We start from the raw sequence: 24394 nt of genomic DNA, 5'->3' as shown, positions 1-24394 counted from the left end.
TGATATAAAGAAGAAAATAGTCCTACACCAACAAGGAGAAGAGGTAGATGAGTGATGAGACTTTGCTGCTTCTAACATCCACAAATCTATCATTCCAGATGCACAAATTAAAATTATTCACTAAGCAAGAGTGCCATTGAACTGTGCCTTATAAAATTCTGGGAGTAAGTTGAAAAATGCCAAGCTGATATATCCACTCTGTAAGAGATATGTAATCATGCCATCATCAATAACAGTCACAACATTTTATGGACTGTACTTTTCTAATACAGGCATGAGTAACCAAAGTGCAGAAACCCTTGCCAAATACACAGCATTGAAATTTATATTTCACCCAGATTGCATGGCAAAATGTGCCTGCCATGATTTGATTGCTTCCAAAGTGTTTAGATGTGGTCTTAAAAAAAAAAAGATTTGAGTTTTGTATTATTAAAATAAATGTAAAATACAGCATTTTTGCAATTCTCATGAATTTAGATGCCCATTCTCTAGAGGGATCCTTAAGTGACTTCTTTAAAAACATTATGTGGTTCCTTTTAAGCCATGATGTGATTCATTTTATAATATGACTGGATAGTTCCATTACCTTCTGGTATAATAACTCAGGTTTGTATAGTACACTACTGTTTACAAAGTGTTTTCAAACATGTTACTAGATTTATTATTTATAACAACTTTGTGAGCAAAGGTAAAATCAATACCAAATTTGATTAAAGTATAGAGAGACAATGAATGCAATTATGACAATGTCATCTTGAAATATTTATTTCAATAGTTATGTTATAGATACATAAACATATAGTCAGAAACATATTTCTTATATACATGTACATTTTTCTGGCCTTGAAGAATAAAAAAAACTGGATAAGATATATAAAATGCTAACCACAAAGAAGAGGCCAAATGATCTCAGAAACAACCTCAGCCAGTAAATGCCTGACCTTGTTCAGCTGCAGCCAAATGCAACACTGGTTTAAAGTACAAACTCATTTTTAAAAATTATGGAGGAGAAGTAATCCCTTACAAAATGGTGAAAAGCAATCGAGGGGAGAATAAGCACGAAGAAAACTTGGCATGAGACCCAGCTAAGCCAAATCATTCCAAAGCAATTTTACAGATGAAACTGGAAGGAAAAGAGCACACAGATGTTAGATGGAACAAATCTATTAATGTTTCTATAGTGATTTTCATCATTGATGAAAATGAAACTACCTCATTTGAACTCCAATATCTCTGTCCCTTCTAATAGTTGAATCTTAAAATAACATGTAAAACATGAAGTTGGTAAGAGTTACTTGACTTGAACAAATGCCAAAAAATAAATATTTGCTAGAAAAAAACATTTCAAATAGGTGAAGAGTCAAAACTTCACAAAGAAAGGATTAATAAGATAAAGAAATGGAAAAAGATTATAGTGTAATGTAAAGACCTTAGTCCATAACCTACACTTTTCTATTTCATAACTATGGAGTCAAGGGAGAAGTGAGAAATGGTTGAAATTTGGTTGCTCATTGGGAAATGGAAGACAAAGTGACATGACCTTCATTGCAGGGGGCATAAACATTAAGATTACAGAATGATAGCAGTGAAAAATTTATGGTATCAGGCTTTACTTTTCAAGCATCAGACATTGGGACTTTCTATCCTATTCTATGAGGAGAGGCTAATTGAGGAGAGAAGGAGTCAGAAGTTCCTGCCTCCAACAGGGCAGACAACAGCAACAAAAACATTAATTGTGAATTGAATTTGTTTTCATCTAAGCCCATGTTCTGATGCCAGAAGTCTGAGAATTCCTGAAAATTACTTTGTTTTCGATAGCTGGATGAATCCTATTGGGTCTGTGAGTTGAGCAACAGTTTTGAATTGAATTATATTGTCCACAGGCCTTTATCTTGATAAGAGGTATGACTTGTACCTTCCCTAGTACTCCTGGGTCCAAAACAGTCTTTATTATGTCCGGGAACTTCTAGGACTTAGAAGAATGATAGCCATATAGCCATTTGGCAGAGTACCTATGTAATTGTTACTATGTAGAGAAATTTATAACTATATTGTGGAATAGCAAAATTTGGTGAATCCTGAACAGGATTACCTCTGGGAAACTCTTTGAAGATCATAACAATCTGTCTCTCAGAGGACCACCATGAATAAGAAGATGTGTCATACTGAATGAGATGAGGTGTTGTAGACCTTTTAAAGAGTGGGTCCAATGTGTCTACCATGACTTTTTTATAGTTCATTGGTAATAATATCATTTCTGTGTATCAATTCAACCATTAATAGGCAATTATTCTTATAACACATTACATCTGCTAAAATATTTCAATAAGTTGTAAAATGAAATTGATATTTTACTCATACTATAATGTTTTTAAAGCCAATATTTTTCCTAAAAAGAATATATACAGTATTTATCAAGTTTCTATTCAATAATAATACTGCTAATTCCTTCTAAGAATGTTGTCTTTTTTCTATACGTACACCAAAACTCATGATATACTGCCCCAGTCTAAAAAATTACTTCAAATACTCTCACAGCTGTGATTTAAATCACATCAAAAAATGTTCCTCAGCACTGTCCCCAAAGAGTTAATTATTAATGTTTGTACCACAAAGTTTCTGCAACAACATTTACTTATATAATCAGTGTAACTTTTCCTGAGGACAAATCACCTTTTTTTGTGGTTTGTTGATCCTTTCACTTCCCCTCAAAGATTCTGTAACTATCTGCCCTTTCCTTTGCTAGGTTATGTCTTTTCCCCTTCTCTTGGGATCTTTACAAGAGAAACAATAAAACCAGCATTCATATCAAGAGCAGCTTTTTGTCCTTGCCTATTTCCTAGTTTTACATACTTTACTTCTTTTATTTTTCATAAATGTTAACAGATCCAGTACAGTATTCTGCTTTCTTCATCGATAGTTCTTGGTACTACCCAGACTCCAGATTTCCAACTGGCAAAATAAAACACAAGACAAGACAATATTTTCCCTATCTTTACCCTATGGCTTATATTTTGGTCTACTTCTCCTTCATATTATACCAGTCACTTTCTGATCACTACTGGTTATTTTCTATAGGCACTATCTCAGTGTTTTGCTATTTCTTCCCTTTAAGTTTAGGGTTTTTTCCCTATGAGCTATTTAAACCAGAACCATAATTGAAGACTTTTTGTGTGAAAATCATAAAACCACAACCAGGACAAGTTTGACTTCTAAAGTATGACTAACGTTAATGGAGTAGGGTGGGGAAAGAAGCTCATCTACAACTTTGATCTAGTAGCTTCTTACTTCAACAAATTATTATTCTTGCTAACTAGGTGCTAAGCTATATATTTTTTTATTGCATTGGAGGATTTTAAATGCTTTTTGTGCCCTCAAAATTTTATACCTTGCAGAAAATTCCTAGTCACTGGGACCTCACTATAACCCTGATTATAAGAAGAAGGAAAGGGGAAGGCATTCATTCCATTTTGCAATTAAGGATGGAAAAAAAATAACTAAAATGATTTTAGGTCAGCTAGCATATTAGAGGCAGGGCTCAACTTTGAACTCATGTTTCTTGACTTATAATCTTGTAATTGAAGAGAATTCCATTTCCTGTCTACTAGAACTCTTTGAAACTGAAACTGTATAATATTTGGTTTCAATCAATATTCAGTAATCCAGCACAGAATTCTCCAGAGTCAAGGAGTTTGGATGGTAATGTTTTTTAGATAGCATTCCCCTGCAATAGACCAGGAAGCACACTAAAGTGACTATAGCACTTTTGATGGTTTTGACAAATTTGACAAGTTACACTTTATGCAACTACAAAGTGTCTTGATCAGAGAAGCTATAAAATAAGAAAGATCGATTTTCAAAGCAGTTATCAAGTATTTGGTGATGCAACTTCCATCGACAATAATAGTTGCTAAATCTATGCCCATCACTTTGGGAAATTTACCTCTTAGCAGCAAACAATGAAGTATTTTAGGAACAGTAGAAATAGGAAACAGCTTCCAACTGTCAAGAACTAGGTTAAACAATAATCCTCTTCTTTCTATTTCTTTAGCTATCACTTTGCATCAAAGCTCTTCCCCTCCCAATAATTTCTCTTTCCTCTTTTCATCTTTTCCTATCTTTCCTCTTCTCTTCCTCAATGTTCATATTAAAATCAAACTGACAAAGCTTTAATTTAATAGTGCCATAATGGAAGGTTATAAGGAAATTTTTTAAGATTAACATTGTTTATAGGGCTGCTGTGAACAACTGGAGTTTTCCTGCTTTTCAAGTTTGTGATGATGGTAGGTGAAGAAGGGGAAATGAGGAGAAGAAAGAGATCTTCCAATTGTTTGGAAAGAAAAAAAAAACAACCTCATAAATATACTATCAAAGTGAACTATGTAGTTATGCATCCTTTATTTTTATAATTTATGTAGCCTTTGTTAAGGGCATCCATCTTTGCTCTCGTCCCAGTTTCTTAAAATTCATCTCCCTAAAATGTTTTGTATGAGATGACACATCAACATTGAACATGAAGTAGAAAGTCCTGAGAATCAGAAAACCAGACTTACAATCCTTAAATCATTATGATGTGGCTTTTGGAAAGTCACCCAACCTCTGTGATGCTCAATTTGTCCATCAGTAAAATGAGGGGGTTTGCTAGATTAACATCAAGCTAATCCTTCTGAATATTAATCAATGAGCCAAATAACTATGCATTTAACTACTTTTAATATAGTTGTGATGTGATTTACTCTCTTTCCCTGTCAGGAAGAATGCTAAATCAAATAAGAGTGTACTGTTAATTCATCCATCCTGTCTCCAATCTAGTTAGCATCTTAAAAGACATTGACAACAATCTTTGAGACAACTGTGATGGGAACTTAGCTTTCCCAGATTGTTTTATTACCACAAGTTAAGACAGTAATAATGTAAACTCTATCATCAACCATAATTGCATACATAAAGGAAGTTAGCTTTTCCAGACTATCTCAAATGGCAAATCTTTAGACAGATCTAGGACCTAGTCTGCCAGATGTATTCATGCCTTTGCACCTGAAAACCTCCAAGGCTATATTTCCCCTATAAAAGATCTAGTTATGATGAAGATCTTTGCTAAGTTCCTTTCAGGACTAAGCCCACTAGGAAGTATTCTTTCTCTCTTTCCTCATAGTGCCTTCCCTCTAATGTCACCTTTCTCTTTACTCTGATTAACTGGTTAGTCTGCTAAATTCCTCCATGGATCTAAACCTTCCAGTCAATGGCATGCTTAGGTCTCATGGTATATTCTTTTAATGGATTCTTCCACATTCCTATCTTTCCTAGCTATATGTTCTCACAACTCTATTTCATATTTGCCACTTGTGGTGTCAATTTGACCTCCTATTTCTGTCTGTGAAATCTTCTAGATAAACTTTCTTTTTGGCAAAAGGAATGGCCATTGTGAATTTGTCACATGCTTATTTCAACTAAGTATTGGGAGCTCTATCTCATCACTTGCATTATTAATATTGGGTAGTTAGGTGGCACTATGAATAGATGTCCTGACCTGGAGTCAGAAAAACTCATGTTCCTGAGTACAAATATCAGGAGGAACCAAGATGGTGGAGTAAAGACAGGAACTTGCCCAACCACTACTCCAAAACACTCCAAATAGCTTTAAATAAAAACTCACAAAATTTAGAGCATCAGAACTCCCCGACAAAAATGGAATGGAATGTTTTTTCCAGCTGAAGGCAACTTAGAAGCTTAGAGGAAAAAGTCTATGGAGCCAGGATGGGAGTCTAGCATGTAGTTCTGGTACACAACACACCAATGAAGTCTCAGCCCTAGCCCTGAGTTCAAATATGGCCTTAGGTACTTACTAGCTGTGCGACCCTAGATAAGTCACTTAGTACTTTTTGCCAGTTTCCTCATCTGTAAAATGAACAGTGAAAGGAAATGTTAAAGCACTCTAGTATCTTTGCCAGGAAAACCTCAAATGACCCATGTCACAAAGAGTTGGACTCTTCTGAAATGACTAAATGAGAAACATTTATTAACATTATCTTTATGTCACATACTGAAATTATCTAGATTATGTAATAGATGGAGCACTGGACCCAGAGTGAGAAAAAATTGTGTTCAAAACCTGCTTTCAATACTTATTAACTATGTAACCCTGACCAAATAACTTAAGCTCTGTCTCAATTTCCTCATCTCTATAATGGGGGTTATAGCACCTACATATACAATTAGATGATTTTGTGAAGTATTAAGCAAACTTTAAAGTATTGTATAAATGCTAGCTATTATTAATATTATTATTCTATTTTATATATACTTCTCATTTCCTTCTTTAGAATGAATGCAAACTCATTGCCAGTAGGGATTGCTTCATTCTACTTTATACACAGTGCCCAAGATGGCACTGGGAAATACTTAGAACACCTGTTGGTTGATTTATTAAGGCAGCTAACTGGCTTAATGGACAGAATATTGGATCTGGAGTCAGGAAGTCTTGAATTCACATGTGACCTCATTGTACCTAGGAAATCTGAAGGAAAAAAAAAAGCACATAATCACTGTATGCCATATTTTACTCACCTGTTAAATGGGGATAATAATAGCAATTCTCAGGTTTGTAAGGCTCAACTTGTGAGGATCAATTAAAATAAAATTTGTAAAAAAGATGTTCATCATAGTTCCTGACACATAGTAGTACTGTATAAATGGTTATTCCTTTCTCCTTTTTGGTTGATTCTATAATATGCATTATTATTATTTTTTTGCTTCAATTTATCCTGGGGCAATTATAAAAGAAACCCAGGATAAGTGTATGAATAATAACTTTCATATATATAACAAACAAAATCAGTGGAATAGATTCTGTTTATTTTGGGCAAGAGAAGACAAAATTGTGGAATTAAAAGACTGTGTTATGTGAAAGCATGTTAAAGAGGATAAAGAAAAAGCTTTGGAAAAGACGGAGAGTTAAGTGCAGATGAATGGCCTTCATCAAAGAGTCAAATATTCACTTAAAGAGAGAGAGAAAATGAGAGTGTGTGTGTGAGAAAGGCAGCTCTCTCCTGCAGCTCTCGTCCATTAACAGTAGTTCAGTCCCTCAGCCTGCCCTGCCTGGGTGATTACTCAGGCCTCCTGTAGTGTTTGGAGAAAACTCTGCATTTTTTGCTGTTGCCTCAGAGAGAAGGCGTGTGTCAAAAAATAGAGAGACTTTAGGGAATTAAAGAGAAGTGATGTTACCTCCAGATCAGTGGAAAATAGAATTATGAAAGAATTTCTCTAAAGTATGCCCTTCATCTACTCATTTTGTGATTAAAATTTCAATTTCTTTTTTTTTTTTAGTCTGAAATCATTGAGTGTATGCATTGGATATTTCTTGATAGACTTTTTCCTGTATATTTTCTCTTTCTTTCATACTGACCAGGGTGCTCCAAATTCCTATTTGTCATAGTTCTGACTGTTTTTGTGGAATCATTTATGGAGTGGTAGGTTTCAATTATGCCTGGTGTGATTCCATTTTATCTGGATACCTTTTCTTGGACATACAACAAAAGAGAGTTAAGGTAAGTCTTCATTTTACAGACAGCTGCTCATTTAGAGTCACTCCTTCACTTTCTTCAGATTGCTTTTCACCAAACTGAACCCTGAGGAACTTTTTGAAATAAATTTACATTATACATGATGTGACAAAATTGATATTCATATCAAAAAGCAGTATGGTGGTGGATTATTTAAATGTAGAATTCACAGGTTTAGAAGAGCACATATTCAGAAAGTCCACATACTAGTTGGATTTCCTTGGATTATTCTAGTGCACCTATTTACTCCATGACTAATCAAAAGTGTTTGCTTTCTTTCATTGGAGCACCCTTGAAGTATTACTTGAAGGACTTAATAAAATCAGTCTTTCAGTTCATAAGCATTTACCAACCAAAGTGCCATGCCCTGTGCTATTTGCTCAAGATAAAAAAAAGAGGTAAAAGACAGTCTCTGTCCTCATAGAGCTCACAGTTCAATAGAAAAGACAATATGTATACAGATATATACAGAGTTTTATGTTTATAGCATAAATGGGAAATAATTAACAGGGGGAAAACATTGGCATTAAGAGAAATTAGGAAAGGCTTCTAGTAGAATATGGGATTTTAGTTGGGACTTAAAGGAAGTCAGGGAAGGCAGTAGATACCCCGAGGAAGAAGGGTGTTCCAAGCATGGGGGACAGTAAGAGAAAATAATCAAAACCAAGAAGACATGGAGTGTTTGGTTTCTGATAGCATAGCATAGCATAGATTCTGACAATGTAGAGATCTTGATGAAAATCTCTGATTTGCAGGACCATTACTACATAAATTGACTTAATGGGTTAATGGATTGAGTCTAACTGAAGGGGATAGTGCATAGGATCATGATCTTGCCAAATATATTAGGTGACTCTGAGTGATTTGCCCTATTTTATTTTCCATTTGTTGAAATGAATACTAAATGCAATATCCCAACCAACCAAACCAACTTAAGTTTAAGTGTATTTGCTTGGCATTCAAAGTCCTATCTATCCAATTAAGGGCGCAATCCACTTTTCCTACATTATTTCTCATCCCTTTGTTAACCTATATGATTATACCATTATTAGACATATGATGCCAAAAAATGATTGTATTACAGAGATAAATAAAATAGTCAAAAGTGTTTTAGTGGAATCATAATTATAGGCCAAATGTCCTAAATATACTGCTGCTATAAAGAAATGCCAGAGTCACAGATGAAGCATAAGTATGTTTCTGTGATAAGTTGATAGAAAATCAACTTAACTATCAGCAGTGATAATCAAAGATCAAAGAATTTCTTTAGGTATTATTTACCAATTGGGACTCAACTTTTGAGCTTTCAAGCCCAGTCTCTCTGCTGGTATACAACTTTTTGAATGGCTGGGGGGAGGGAGGGATCATGAAAGAAACAAAAAAAAAGTATAAATATATGTAAGTAATCATTTTTTAAAATTACAAAGTCTTGTACTTCAGATACATCTCAAAACTTCAAGACCTCATCCCATAGGAGACCAATACAAATTTACAAAAGTACAAAAAGTGAATATGATGAGAATATCTGTTCATAAGATAACAAAAACAAAACCACCAGAAGAGCTTACAGAATGTGTAATGTTGAGATATTTTATTTTATTTTTTATCTAGTTAGAATATTCAAAAGGATTTTGATGTCCTGACCTCCCTGGTTCCTTCCTATTAGTGATTTCCCATTAATTCGGGGACTCTCTCATGATATATTTCTTATTTCCAGTGAAGATTTTCCAAAGAAATCCTTAATCATAATTCTCTGATTCCACAAGTACTACATATATTAGAATGATATTTTAAATTATCTATGTAATGAACCATAGCCTTACACATATGAATATAAAGTCCAAAACTTTACTTCTACTCAAAATTTCCCAGAATCTTCTTCCACTTTGAAATCCATAGAAGTGATTATATATGTGTATATTTATGCACATGTACACATATGCATATATAAAAACACATATAAGTATGTATAAATACACACATACATATGAAAGATCCAGGTCTTTAAGAAGAAAAGAAACACATTTATTAAACATCTACTATGTACAAATTACTGGGCTAAACATCTTAGGACTTTGTAATCCTTAATTCTTTAATATCTTAAACATACCTTTTCTTAAAAATACTTTTTTCTTATAATTCAATGGCCTACATGATCCAAAGGATAATAATACACTAGCTAAGTACTTAAAATCTCTGAGGTTTTCTGAGTCCTCATTTCTAAAATGAGCTTTTTGGTTTAGATAATCTTTAAGATCTCTAAATTCTAATTTTTTATGGTGCTAAATTCAAATGTCTTTGCCTGGCATTCAGAGCCTCTATCTATCCTATGCAAATAGGGCCCAATCTACTTTTCCCATCTTATTTCTCACCATTTGTCAAAATAAATTCTTTACTTCAGTCAAATTGATTGAACATTATGATCTTCACATATGCCTTAAATATTGCTTTCTATTTCTTCACTTCCCACACCTGTAATTATCTTCCCCTTCTTTTTTCCTATTGAAAATTTCCTCTCATTTTAGTTCTTTTTCTATGTCTTTTGTATCTCTCTCTGCCTCATCAGGTTCACAATTTTGTCTACCACTTTTGAACTCATAGCCTTTACTGATTATATTCACTAATTTGCCATGTATCACATACCATTATCTTTAGATATATTTATATTCTACCTCCTCAACTATTTTAAAAATACCTTGAGAGTTTAGAGGGTATGACTTTTCTATTTTCTTGTATCCCAAATGGCATTGAGCACACTTTCTTGCATTGTCCAATAAAACTTTCCAGTAAGATATAAGCTTTCTTTCCCACAGAAAATTCAAAGATCTGTAACAGACATACATAATTCACACCGAGCCATTTTGCATTCAACCTGAATAGTCAGTGAGTTAAAAAACAGCATGAACAGGAAGAAATGGGCAGAACTGATCAGTTCTACAAAAGTCAGAACTCAGTTTGACATTTGTGTTATACAGTAGTCAGAATATTGGTCAGAACATTGAGGTAGCTAAGAGGTTCAGTGAGTAGGCTTGTTGTACAGGGAGTAGGGAAGACGAGTTTAAATTCAGCCTCAGACACTTACTATCTTTGTGATCTTTTACTAGCTGTGAGACTCTGAGCAACTCATTTCATCTATCAGCCTCAGTTTTCTCAACTATAAAAGATGAATAATAGAGTTTTTGTGAGGAACAAAATAGAGGTAGGAAGATGAAATTGTACGTGGAATTTTTGCTTCTTCTATACTGATTTAGGCCATGGTGGGAGATTTACAAGCTAGAATTAAGTCTTTAGACTACACATTTTATGAGTCAAAGTCCAAAACTCAGTGGCAATTGGAGTTGGTGGTGGTTGTAGTAGGGAAAGGGAGGCAGCTGGTTACAGATCATCCTATCCCACTTACCCATATAGAACTTGATAGTTTCTCTGAGTAGTGCTGGGAATCTTAACTAAACATGAATTTCCATAAATTCTTTAAACTTTCAAAATCTATTTGTTTGGAAGAATATTCTAGTTATGGCTATCATTGTACACATTTATAACATATTGTTTCTCTACTAGAGACCTGCTAAGTTTAGGGAGAGGATAGAGAGCTAGAATGTAATCAATTTTTCTTCTTTGGGAAAAAAGGCTTCATATATATATATCTGGTAAAACTGCAATACTAAAATTATGTAAGCTAATTATGACCATTTTACAGTCCAGTCCACAGAAACTAGGAATAAATAGCTTCAGTAAGTATAGGAGATCAAGTCATAAGTAGAGGCCAATCAGTCTAAGAACAGCTAAATATTCTTCTTGAGGCAGTCTATATAGTATCAAAGTCAATGCACTAGACTGTTAGGGAAGTAGCCCCTTCTGCTCTCTCTCTCACCCTGGGGTCCATCTGACAATGGATCCAACAAAAGTCAGTTCCCATTGACCTCATTTTAACTATTGGCTCTCTATTCCAAATATGACTGATATTTCCCTTGACAAATTATGATCCACTTATGTGGATTCCTTACTGACAAGGAAGTAATGGGAGAGAAGTCAGGGGGTGGGAGGTTAGGAATTAGAAATGATTTTCTAAATGAGTTGATATTTAATCAATTAAAGCTCCAAGCCTATGCTGACAAAGATTGAAGAATCATATTTGATCTAAAGAAAAATACAGCACCCTCACCCCTTCCCCTTCCCTTTCCTCCTCTTATTGTTGTAGTCTTAGGATTGCAATGAAATCATAGACTTTGCCAATATTCAGGCAGACATACTCTTCCTGGGTGACAGAGAAACCAGTCTGTTTTTTTTTTTTTTTCCCCCCCAATGGAGCAAATGTAAAACTGTCAAAGAGAATTCCTGATAGCTTTTAATATAATCTTTAGACAAGAGTCAGTTTGATACAAAGGGTAAAATGAAGTGAACAACCTGCAATACTTCAACAACAGCACAGCTAAGTTCTTGGTAAACACAATATAGCGAGGTAATATTGTGCTCTGTTTCCGCAGATTAAATATATCTCATCCGCAGATTTATACTGGCACTTTATGGCTTCTGCAAATGACTGTCTCAGTGCCGCAAAGTAATTCCACCCTGTCATATTTGTCTTTGGAAATTGTAACAAATTATGGTGATTTATAACATCAAACTCAACTCTTCCATTTTTTCCCCAGACGAGAATGTCGCTGATGGCAAGATTCTAGGCCATCCATTTATTCTGTGTGGTGGGTGACAGTGAAACATGTTTCATCTCTCCCGCATGACACTCGCTTTCCCTTTGAGGGGAGGCTGTCAACATAACTCAAGCTGTCAAAGGTACCTTTGCAAAAGGGGGTTGGAAACAAATCTAAGGCTTTGCTACCCTGCAGGCCTCCTAATGAGGTGTGACTTCCTTCTTGGATGGATGGATGGATGGCCTCCCTGAATCTCCTTCTTCTGACCCCCTGCAGTCCCTTCTCAGTCAATAGAAGTCAAACTCTTATCTGTCATGGAGTAAGGACAGGGTCTGAAGAAGGCTGAACAGACTCAAGCAAAATGACCTATTCTTTTTCTTCATTTTTGATTTTCAATGACAGAAAAACATAAACCAAAAAAAGGTCATCTTTTTTTTTTTTTTTTTTGTGGAGAATCATGAGCCTGAAATAACACATGATATTTCAATCAGCTCTTAAAATTGGAGAATACCAGGGCTCCAAAAGACCTCAGAGATACCTCCTCACTTTTGCTTCTTAGAATCTCTAGTTTCCTATAAGAATCAATTTAAGGGCTACCTCCTACAGAAAGCCATTCCTATTAAAAGTTGTTAAGTTCCTATCTCCTAAATTGCCTCATATTTGACTCCACAAATATTCTATTCCTCTAGTAGAATATCAGGTCTTTTAAGAGAAATCTCTACTTAGAATTGTGTCTTTGTATCCAAAGAACTTAGAACAGTGCCTTAATAAATGCTTGTTGAATGTTGCTGAAAGAATTATTTAGTACTAAAACCACATTTTAAAGATAAAGAAGCTGAAAGCTAAAGAGGTTTCAATTCATTTAAATTTAGAATTGGGAAGTTCTTCATAGATTTGACTAATCTGGTTTGCTTTTAATAGATAAGGGATTGATGATATTCATTAAGGTAAAGTGATTTTTCAAGGTCATACAGGGATTAAGCAGCAGGTAAAATCACTAAGGAACTTCCCCAAGGTCATACTTCTAAGTAGTAGAGCCCATGACCTAAAAATAACCATTACCTAACCAAATTGATTTCAGATCCTGATACTTCAAAATCAGAGGACCACTTTAGTTAGTTTTTTTTTTTTTTTTTTTTTTTGTCACTTAGGCATGATTCTTATACCTCAGTTATCATCATATGCATGGCTCCCAAAACATCATTAGGAATGCAAACTTGCTATCTCTTAACTGATAATTCTAGAAAACTATTTTAGATTATCTGTGTTACTGATCCTTTTCATATAGAACAATTAAAATTCAAGATGATTTCAGGGTTCTGAATTGGAAAGTTAAAAGAGTTCATCATCACCATCTTTTTTTCTTCTTCTTCTTCTTTTAAATTCTATTCAATTTCAAGAGAGAAGATAAGTTGGTACTTTCCTTTTCTTCATTCAGGAAACAGATTCTGGATCTCAAAGTAACAATAGAAAAATTGAGTATGATAATTCATTGATAACTTATAAAATGTCTGATTGGAAAAGTCTGATAGACCATCTTGTTTAGTGCCCTCCTTTTATTTTGCTTTTTATTAAATAATGAAATATGGATAAATGTGCTTAGGAGCTGCTTATATGTAACACATGCTGTTGTTGCTGCTGCTGCTTCTCTCCTCCTCCTCCTCCTTTTTTAAGCAACAGTTGAGATTCAGAATTGTGATTTGTCCAAGATCATCTAGTGATAGATAAAAGACTAGAATCCAAGTTTTAGTCAGTCTAAAAACATTGATTATAGGTCAAGATAGAGAAATAGAGAACTCTAGAGAGAAGCTAAATTTTTCAGGGGGTGATACAAAGATGCAGTGGTTAAAAAAATGTCTGATATGTTGAGTATATATGGGTATACATATGCATGTATATAATTATGTATGTGAATATAATTGTGGAATTTATTTAGAGCTTTAAGATTTTCAAAATACTTTTATAAGTGCTTTTTTTTCTCATTTAAATCTCATAATCTTGTGACATCTGTATTATATCCATTTAACTTTCTGTCCTTCCCTATTGTAGAGTAGAGGAAATAGTGGGGACATACCTTGTCCTATGTTATATATCTTAAACTCCAAGGGAGAAAGATTTAAACTTAGAATTTTCCTGACTCCTAGTAGTATTCTCTCCACTATAGAGTACTGCATATTGTGTTTGTTTGCTTTTGGTCTGGACATTTGATTTCATGATTGTAGGCAAATCCATTGTGGGAATTCCTACACCAGTATGGATTGTCATTTTGTTTACAATTTAGAATCTTAAGAATGTTCTTAGGGTCACTTAGAGATTACATAAAATACTTCTGGATATATAGAATTTGAACTGGTATTTTTATGATTTTTTCGTGATCTCCAAGTCAACCTTCATTCATGACCAACACATGAATACATGTCCCCTAGACCTGAAAGAGAAAGTTATCTGGGCTTAGAGTGAACAGGATATGCTACAACATTGACTCAGGAAACAAAAAGAATTTCTCAGTGGGCATCTCTGTCAGCAATCTAAAGCCAAATAAAATCAAGAGTTTACACTGCCTAGTGCACTCCGGGAAGATATCCACCAATAACTTCCTGGCAGAGTTTCTTTACAAAGTATTCCATAAGAACAGTATTCTACCAGCAGGTCTTTAAAGATTGATTTCCAAATTCAGGAATTGTTCAGATTCTACTATTATAACTCCAGTCAACGTGTGTGTGTGTGTGTGTGTGTGTGTGTGTGTGTGTGTGTTGTGTGTGTGTGTATCTGTATGCGTGTTCATTTTCCATTAAATGCCTATTTTAATACCTCAGAATAACACAGAGGTGACCCTGGTTTCTCAAAGGCTTTGCCAACAGAGCAATCACTCTGGCAGGTCTCAACAAGCTGGACCTGATTCTAGTAAAAACCTGGTGACAGGCTGTGTGTTTATCATCCAAGGGGATGAATATTTAATTTGGCCACAGGAACTTTTGAACTATCTACTAATTCATAGAAGAGCTATGATGTGCTTTGTTGGAGTAAATATTCACAATGACCAAATCATAGATCTCTAAATTATTAAAGTGTAGATTCTATGCATGAAATGTAGATGTTAGTCTTCTCCCAAATAGATCAATTATTGAATTCTTGACCACGTCCAATACACCTGGGTTTGTTCACAATCCACTTCACTAGCTGGATTTCTAAGTGTCAACTAGACATTAACTATTCTTTAGAGTTGCTCCCTAATACATTGGGAAGGGAATATAATCATAAGAATGATCAGATTTATCAAGAGAAGTATGAAGTCTATGACTTCATCTACTAATCTCTGGCCAAATGTATATAATCATGTTGATACCCAAGCCATTCTTGGGAAAGTTTTATAATCTTGTGCCAAGTCTGGACTGATTATAGCTTTCTCAGAGTAACCAAAACCAAGCTTTTGGTGTGGATAGTGACAGATTGTATAATCTGAAAATCAAATCCATCTTTGTTTCTCTGTTGTCTAGCCATGTGTAATATAAATACATGACACTTCAGGAAGCATTGAGCATTAATTATTTATATTTATATAGTAAGCATCTTCAAAGCCCTTAACTCCCTATCATCTCATTTGAACCTTCCATTATCCCTCTGAAATAGATAGGGTCAGTTTTACTAAAGTTGGAATATTAAATGACATACAATATCAGATATCTAATTGGATGCTCAAAATACAACTTAGTTCTTATGTCCATATATTCCATGTTCAATAGATATTGTTTAATCAACCAAAGTGACAACATTCAGGAAAAGGCTGAGATAAATGTAGTAGAAGGAGATATATTAGGATAAAAATTCAAATTTATACTGAAGTAGACCAATTCAGACTCATTTCATCAGAGGAATAACAACAATCAGAATGATGTCCAAAATAGTAATGGATTCCTTGGAAATTCAAAACCTAATTCTTCAGAAGTTTTCAATAAAAGGATATATGCTCATTGAATAAAATATAGAAGGGATCCCTGTTCAGAGAGACTTAAGACTACATGTCTTTAAAGTTATTTTAAATTCTAATTTAATTCTATAATTTTCATTTTGAAAATGAGGAAACTGAGTTATAGGAAGGTTATATAACTTGGTCAAGTTTATAATGTAGCAGAATCAAAATGAGAACCCAAATTTCCTGATTCCTGGGCTAATGATGCTCTACAATATGACTAGAGGTTAATTAGTTTATCCAAGAGGAGCTACTAAATTTGAAGTCAATACAAAGAGGAATGAATTCCACTAATTTCAAGGGAAAGAGACTGTTCTTTTATTTTTGATTTGATAAGGGTTATTGCCATATCTCCATTGAGACCATATATGTTATCACAACCATTTCCAATATAAGAAAACTTGGAAAATCGCACCCAAAGAGTAGAAAGAACAAAGTGTTATGAAATTTAGAAAAAATCCTATCCAACAAAGACCCTCCTCAGAAAGTAAATTGGAGACATTCACCATTGTTTGACAGTTTTGCTTTTATTTACAGGGGCTAGATAAAATGTATATTTTTATGTGATGAGTGGGAAGTGTCAAAATGAGCCACCTATAAAGTGATGACAAAGGGAATCATTTCAATAAAATTACATAATGTAAAACAAATCATCAAAACAGCCACATTAAATATGATTTGCATGTAACATAACATTATACAATTTTTGACACTCCGTAAAGAGGTATTAGGTCTGAAGTAACTCTGTTCAGAAAGCAATTTGCAGAATCTCTCTTCTTTTAGCTGGTTTGAAAGTAAGTGATTTTTTTTTTTTTTTGCAGCTGACAAGTGAACAAAAAACAATAATTGAACGATACCATTTTACCCACAAGGCAAGCTGATAATTAGGGGTTTAACAGACAGTTTGGATTTTATCTGAGCAATGGCAGCTATGACTTTTTTTTTCAGAGCTAAGAACCAAATCAGAGCTCTCATTTCAACAACTACAAACTTAAATATATATATTATTTTCAACCCATAGTTAATGGCCAATGCAAGAATACATGACTCTTAGGTTTGAAAGGGAAGATGCCTAGACCCTAAGATAAGGAGGGGTTTTATACCATTGCCTTGGAAAACAGAATTTCTCAGCAGGCAACCCAGTCAGCAATCTAAAGCCAAATAAAATCATGAGTTTATGCTGGCTGCTGCACTCTGGGAAAACATCCACCAACAACATCCTGGCAATGTTCCTTTATAAAATATTCCATCAGAACAGTATTCTACCAGCAGGTCTTTGAAGAACAGTTTCCAAACTCAGGAATTGTTTAGATTCTACCATCACAGCCACCTGCTCAAGCAGACTGAATTTGACACTGTGTTTAAACTGGTAAATAGGGCTCTGGGCTACTGGAGCAGGTGATTACTATGCAGATAAGGTAGAATGAAGTATTGACAGACACAACAAGATAAATAAGCACCAAATGTAAAAAAAAGAAAACCAAAACCAAAAACAGAAACATCAAAGAGCTGAGATTTAAGATTTAACATGTAGTTCTAGAGAGATCAAGATATATAAATACATATAGATATATAGGCATTTAGACATATTAGGGCTATTTATAGAGATCATTTCAAACTTCATGAAGTCATACTCTTAAGTTCTAGCATCTGAAGCTAGAAGTCACCTTGGACAATCTCTATTCCAAAAATGGTCTTTTAAGGCAGGATAAATAAGCTTTGCCCAAGGAAAACTGGAAATTGGAGAGCACTAAGGTTCACAGAAACCTGTGTTCTAGTGCATACTTCTTCCTTTTTTTATCAGCAGACTTTCAAATGATTTGGAATGTTTATTTCTCCTCCCACACTCCTTTTCATGACAGTGTCAGCTTTAGACATTGCTGGTTATAGTCAGGTCTGAGGAATGTATAATTACCCTCCAAAATGTATCATGACATACTTCTAAATTTAATTTATATTATTAACATTTTCCCTATTACCTTCTTTAGCTTAGACAGTAAGCAAAATAATAAATCTTGTTATGATTTGTGAAATTTGTTGATTTCTGAAGCGTAAAGTGCATACTGAAAATTTTTTTGCAGAGACTTTAAGAGTCAGTTTGAGTGGGCTCTGGCATATTCCTAGCTATGGTTTACTTAAACATAGACTTGATTTTCATAAATGAGAAACTCATGGAATAGAAAAAAAGAAGTCTTCTGCCTCCTATTGAATGAATGGATGAATAATGCATTGATTAAGCACTTCTTTTGTGCAAAAAGCTATCTTGGTCTCAAGGAGGTAACATTCTAATGGGGGAATTAGGAGTGTGTGTGTGGGGGGAAGTGCACACACAAGTGCACATGCATTTCAACTACTACTTCAATGGACATCAAATTTGGAGTTCTTTGCAATGAACATGCTGGAAACTTCATATTTTAAAATAGTTTTCTAATTCTTTAAATAGCACTCACTGACAAGGAAAAAATATCTCTTGTTTAAGTATTCCATTTTTTGATGGCTCATTGTGTCTAAAAAGAGATCAATTAAAGCTCTTCCAAAATTCTTGCTTAATTGAAGGACAATTTACGTATCTCAGAAATACACAGATGATATTACCCATTGTTGCATATATTTAATCTCACAGCTATTCATATCCCACACAAACTCTTTGCAGACAGAGAGCTTTCACATTGTTTAAAAAAAAAAAAAAAGAATTACCATTAGGAGAAAGATAAATTCTAACCAACTTTATCCTTTTAACGGATGAAGGCAAGCTTTTGAAATAAAGAATGCACCTGAAAAATGATGTGGTGAACTGAAAATTAATCAAAGGAAGATGGAAATATTTGTGCTATATTCTTTAGAGTAACCAGGAACTTGTATTCATTATCACCCTTTTTTAGGGAGGAGGTGCCAGGTTAACTTATTGGCTCAAGCTGCAGAAAGGTATTAAATTTATGGCTTCCATTATGATGGAAGATAGCTCCTGACAAAAATCTCCTAAGCTCACCATACCAAAATACAGTCTGCCACTATTTCAAAAACCTGTCTTTCTGCAATATGGGCTCTGCTGTGGATTTGAGAAAGCCTAGATACTGGTGTTATTAAAAACCATGTTTTGGGTGCTGGGGGAATAAAAAGTAAGATTGATAACCCTAGAAGCTAAGGGATTCTATTCATTCGCAGAGAAGGTCAATATGATGGGATTTTTTTTTCCTACATGGAGAACAGAATTATTCCTATGGGGCTACAGAAGACAGGTATATGACAATGTCCCACTCACTGAACCCCATTCTTGGAAATTTGTTTATGTAGGTGAAATTAGGTTAAGTGAACATCAAGAGAAGCAAGGGGGAAGGTAGGAAAGACTGTACAGCACAGTACTCTACATAATTTATATATAGGGAAGAAATTTTTCTTTACTGATGAAGGTGGAGAGGTTTGTAGACTGTCTACAAAATCTCCTTCAAGATATTCTTAAGGATAATTAGCAAGGACCTCTCAGCTACAAATAATGCAGACCCTCCTTTCTTTTTCCCCAAACCCGTAGCCTAGACAAATACCCTAATTTATTTTATCTGAGAAATACCTCAGGATAGATATACTGTTCCCTTATCTGAAAAAGATGACTTTTATATAGGTGAAAAGAGCCAGTGCTATTGATAGTTTTTTAAGGAAAGTGTATAGTAATATAATACTGGTGACTGTAAATATAGTTCTAAAGTATAAACAAAGCCATTTCGAAAGTCAGAATTTGTACTATTGTGGCACAATAGTGATTTTCTCAATCAATTCATGCATTTACATTCCAATATACTTCAGTAAACAAAGAAAGGACTTAGACATAATAGGATTTTGTATAGGGGCGGGAAGTAATGGTAAACTTTCTCACAGGAAATGGTGCTTCCTATACAGAGAGATAACTTGACTGCCTTCTGCATATAGTTGTGAAATACCTAAAGACACACATTAAATCTGTCTTTCCTTCTCCAGGATAAAACAAACACATTTCCTTCAGTACAACTCAAGATGGACTCGTATTCAGCTCTCTTATCATACTGATGATTTATTTTAAGATATACACTTTTCTGTCAGTTTCTGTCCTACACAGTGATGCTCTGTATAGAAAATTATACTTTAGATTAACAGGACAGAGAAGAACCAGATCAAACCTTTCCTCTTTCTGGCTGCCATCTTTCTTTTAACATGGTCTAAGCAGCAACAGCTTCTTTTTCTTCGTAATCTGTCATGTACTCTTGAGTTACATCCAAACTGGGAGATTCAATTGTACATGTTTTATTCTGAACTGAGATTATTTGACTATAGAAAATAAACTTATCTATATTTTTATTACAAAGAGATTAACTTCTGGATAGAGACAGGAAAAAAAGATATTTGAAGGCAATGATAAAGATAATCTGAAAGAGAGTTCCTGTCATTTAAGCCTATCATTTAAAACAGTATTTAAATTTTTACTGTTCCTTTCTAACTAAAAGCACCAAGTAACGTATTATGAAAAAATAAAATGATTAAAATTAATTGTTTAGAGAGATATTTTTTTTGAAAAAAAAAGTATATACTTTGTATCTTGATTCAACAGTTTTGTTAACTTTTTATATACAAGGTGCTGATGGGTATATACAAAAGCAAAAATCAAATAATCCTTGCCCTCAAGGAGCCTATATTAAAAAGAATGTCAAGAATTGTTTCAATGAAGTAAATGTTAGGTCCATTATATCTTTTCCTTATTGCCTTTCCTTTAGTTAATTCCATGTCTTCCCTTCCTGTACTCCAACCTGAAGATACATTGAACTTCTATAACTATAATAAAATTAATAGCACATCGTTACCCTGTCATGGTAAAATAGAAGGGGGAATAATATTGATGGGAACCAGTCTTAGTTAAACAGTGCAAAACTCTATATCAAGAGAAAAATAACATAAAAAGATTATATATGAATATCATATATGAATACATATGTATATCCATCCAGATATCTTTGTGATTAAGGTTGTCAGTCTCCATATATGATTATTACAGTCTTGTTTTAAAACACTTGAGATTTGCTTTTAATTAAATAATGCCAATCCAATCCAATTACCCTTGTTAGTTGAGAAAAATAAAATTAGGTTAATTTACACCCCCTCCCCCCTCCCCAACTAAATTTAATTTTATCCAATAGTTTTCTTGTAATCCCTTTACCAACAGGGATGCTAACAACTTCAGCAACAAAAAGAAGTAACTGGAATTTCACCTCTTATATCTTTTTGTGTGGTCTCCTCAGTATGCTAAAAAATAGTAAAATGCCTACAAATTAGAAAAGTAAAAAACTAGAGAAACATAGTCTTTCATCTTCTACTTCCCCCACATGAAATGACTGGCGTAGGGAACACCCAGATGAAATACCTTTACCAAAATAGTTCAATTCCTTCCTTCCTTCCTTCATTCTCTTCCTCTTTTCTTATCTTCCCCTTCCCTCCTTTCCTCCACTCCTAATTCCATCCTTTTTTAACTTCTTCCTTCTTCCCTCCCTCTCTCCCTTCCTTCCTTCCTTTTCCCCTCTATCTTTCCCTTTTCCTCTCTTGCCTCCTCCCCTCTCTCCTTTCTGCACAATCCTTTCGTACTTAATTGTAAGCAATCAGAGCAAAATATCAAGAATAAATTAATTTTAAAATAGTGGTTTTAGGATAAAAAGATAGGGCTAGGAGAACAGACACTTAAGTGCTTGTGAAAAATGACCATTTAAATCATTGAAACTTTTTTTCAAGAAAGCATTTTTTGCACAGGCAGCAACTATTTCCTGGCCATGGTCTATGTGCTTTGCTTCTAAAGAAAGAGACTAATCCATTCAAAACATGTCTATCTGTCCATTAAATTAGAGGCTGCAAACCAGTTTCAGAAAGGCCACCTTAGAGCTACCAAGATGTAATGATTTTTAAAACACCACAGCCCTAAGTTCAGGTTGGAAACTGTGATTGAGAGGTGAAAGGTCTCCGAACCCATTACCTATCTGTTGATAACAGTTCAAACTGAAATGAACTTGACAAATTGCTCTCCACAAAGCTGGATAAGCCTCTAAAATTAATCATCATAATGCTGTGCTAAGGAAAGAATGGTATAAGGATGTTAAGGACAAGGAAGAACCAGTCTTCCTTAAGTTTCCTTGTAATCATGCCATAGCAATAGTCAGTTAAGGGCAGTGGATTATGGGAGAAGATCTATGAGTCAGAACCTAGAGAACCAAGACAAAGAGGAGTCAAGTAGGACCTGCAAAGTGAGTGCTAGATCAAAATTAGTCAAATTTTCAGGACCTAGAGAGTTTTGCAAATGATATAGAGCCCAAATAAAAACCAAAGAAGTAGTTGGGAGAGTAGAAATAAATATTATACTAGCAAATTATTGAAATATATAAATAATGTAGATGAGCTTAACTGTGATTTCATTGTCATAAAGAACTCCCGATGGATATATATACCTCCTGTATATCAAAGCACCTTCCCTAAATCACATAGTCTTAGGCAATTTCCTGGATTACTAAGAATTTAAGAAAATTTTCTGGGTTTATAAAGACAATCTCTTTCAGAAGAAGGACATGAGTCTTATTAAGTTCTGATTCTAAAGCCACTTTTTAGCCACTAGGTTAAATGACCTCCTGGTATAATGCAGGAACTTTTAAACTTAGATTCTTAACTAGTTAATTTAAATTAAAAGAATAGCAGCAAGACTTAGTAATCTGTATTTTCAATTTGTTATATCTGTTTAATATCTTTTATTTATCTAACAATGGCAAATGTAGAATAATATCCTAAAAGAAAATTGATATAGGCCATAATAAAAGAATATGTAAATCTTGTTTCTTTTTTCTTTTCAATCATATTCTATAACAGGAGTAAGAACCGTGGGAAAAAAGCTAAAGAAAAATCAAAGGAAAAGCCTAGCTTTTAACTGAATGTCATGGACCATCTTTATTTCAAGTTTCCTATGTGAGGAACATGAATGTTGATTAATGATGAGGGAGAACGTCTGATTAAAATATTGTTACAAAAATCTTTGTTGGGAAGATATATTGTCATGTGATAGACTAACAATGAAATCTATAGATCTTTTTCTATTCCCCCCCTTACTTTGAATCTTTTATATCTTAGATTGTTTTAAGTGGGGGGGGGAGAGTCAAAAGGTAGGGAGAAGCTCTGAGGAGAGAGCAGCATACTAGTATTGGATGGCATTTCAGTAATAATTTTTTAAAGGAAAACTTCAAAGATAAGTTGGGGGAAGAATCTTTAAAACATATCAAAGATTTTTATTTCTAACCAAGTTCTTTCCTCTGGCACTTGTAGATACTTGAGAATGAACCCCCAATCATCACACCTATAACCACTAAAGTCTATAAAATTGGTCTACTGTCTGATTGCAGACTCAGTTGTGCAAAGATCCCATTTGGTCTGGACATTGAAAGTACACACAACTCCACTTGATTGCTTTCATCTTTTTTTGTTTCTCTCCTTCCTTCAAATTTTGCTTCTTTGTTCTGGTTATGTTTTTTTCTTGGAAACACACATCTCAGAAAACTGTAGGAAATTCTGCTGGATTTTGACCTGACAATGTGCAGTAACAGATCTTTTCCAAGAAAGCTCATTCTTTTGAGAATTTCTATGTAATCAGGCTGATTTTTTTCTTACCATTACAGGCAACCTTTGCTAACATTTTGGAATTTTGAAAATCAAGAAAATGATTGAAATATTGTTTCCATTACCAATTCAATTAACTCTCATCTACTATGTGCAAGACACTAGACCAATGATACCAATACAAATATATGACAACAAGCAAATACGTAGGATATATAAGAGAAGAAATGACATGTGAACAAATACACATTGATTTTTAAAAGTTACTTAGTGACAAAGTAGGAATTTAATAATTTGAGTATGTAAAACTCACTTTCAGCTAGGAGGATCTGTAAAGATCTTAGAAAGAAAGAGATACTTAAGTTCATTTTGAAGATAAATAGAAAGAAAGGGGTGAAATGGGAACGAAGGAAGGAAGGAAGGAAGGAAAGAAGGATGAAAGGAGGGAAGGAGGGAAAAGACAAAGAAGGGAAAGGAGGAAGGAATTTCAGTAGAGATGAGGGCTTGGAGGATGGCTTAAGTGAAGACTTAGAAATATAAAAGGACAGAATAGGATGTGGGGGATGGTGTCATATTTGGCTAGAACAAAGGAAATTTCTATGAAA

At 34.2% G+C, this 24394-nt stretch overlaps 1 protein-coding gene across 1 annotated transcript in view; it reads right to left on the bottom strand.

Moving 5' to 3' along the window:
- The window catches only part of ADARB2 (adenosine deaminase RNA specific B2 (inactive)), a 479733-nt gene that overhangs the window by 392460 nt on the left and 62879 nt on the right, over positions 1-24394 (bottom strand). The gene's annotated exons all lie outside the window — the stretch shown is intronic.

This window comes from Antechinus flavipes, chromosome 5 (genome assembly GCF_016432865.1).
Source record: "Antechinus flavipes isolate AdamAnt ecotype Samford, QLD, Australia chromosome 5, AdamAnt_v2, whole genome shotgun sequence".
Lineage (NCBI taxonomy): Eukaryota > Metazoa > Chordata > Mammalia > Dasyuromorphia > Dasyuridae > Antechinus > Antechinus flavipes.
This window is presented reverse-complemented; position numbering and strand designations above follow the sequence as displayed.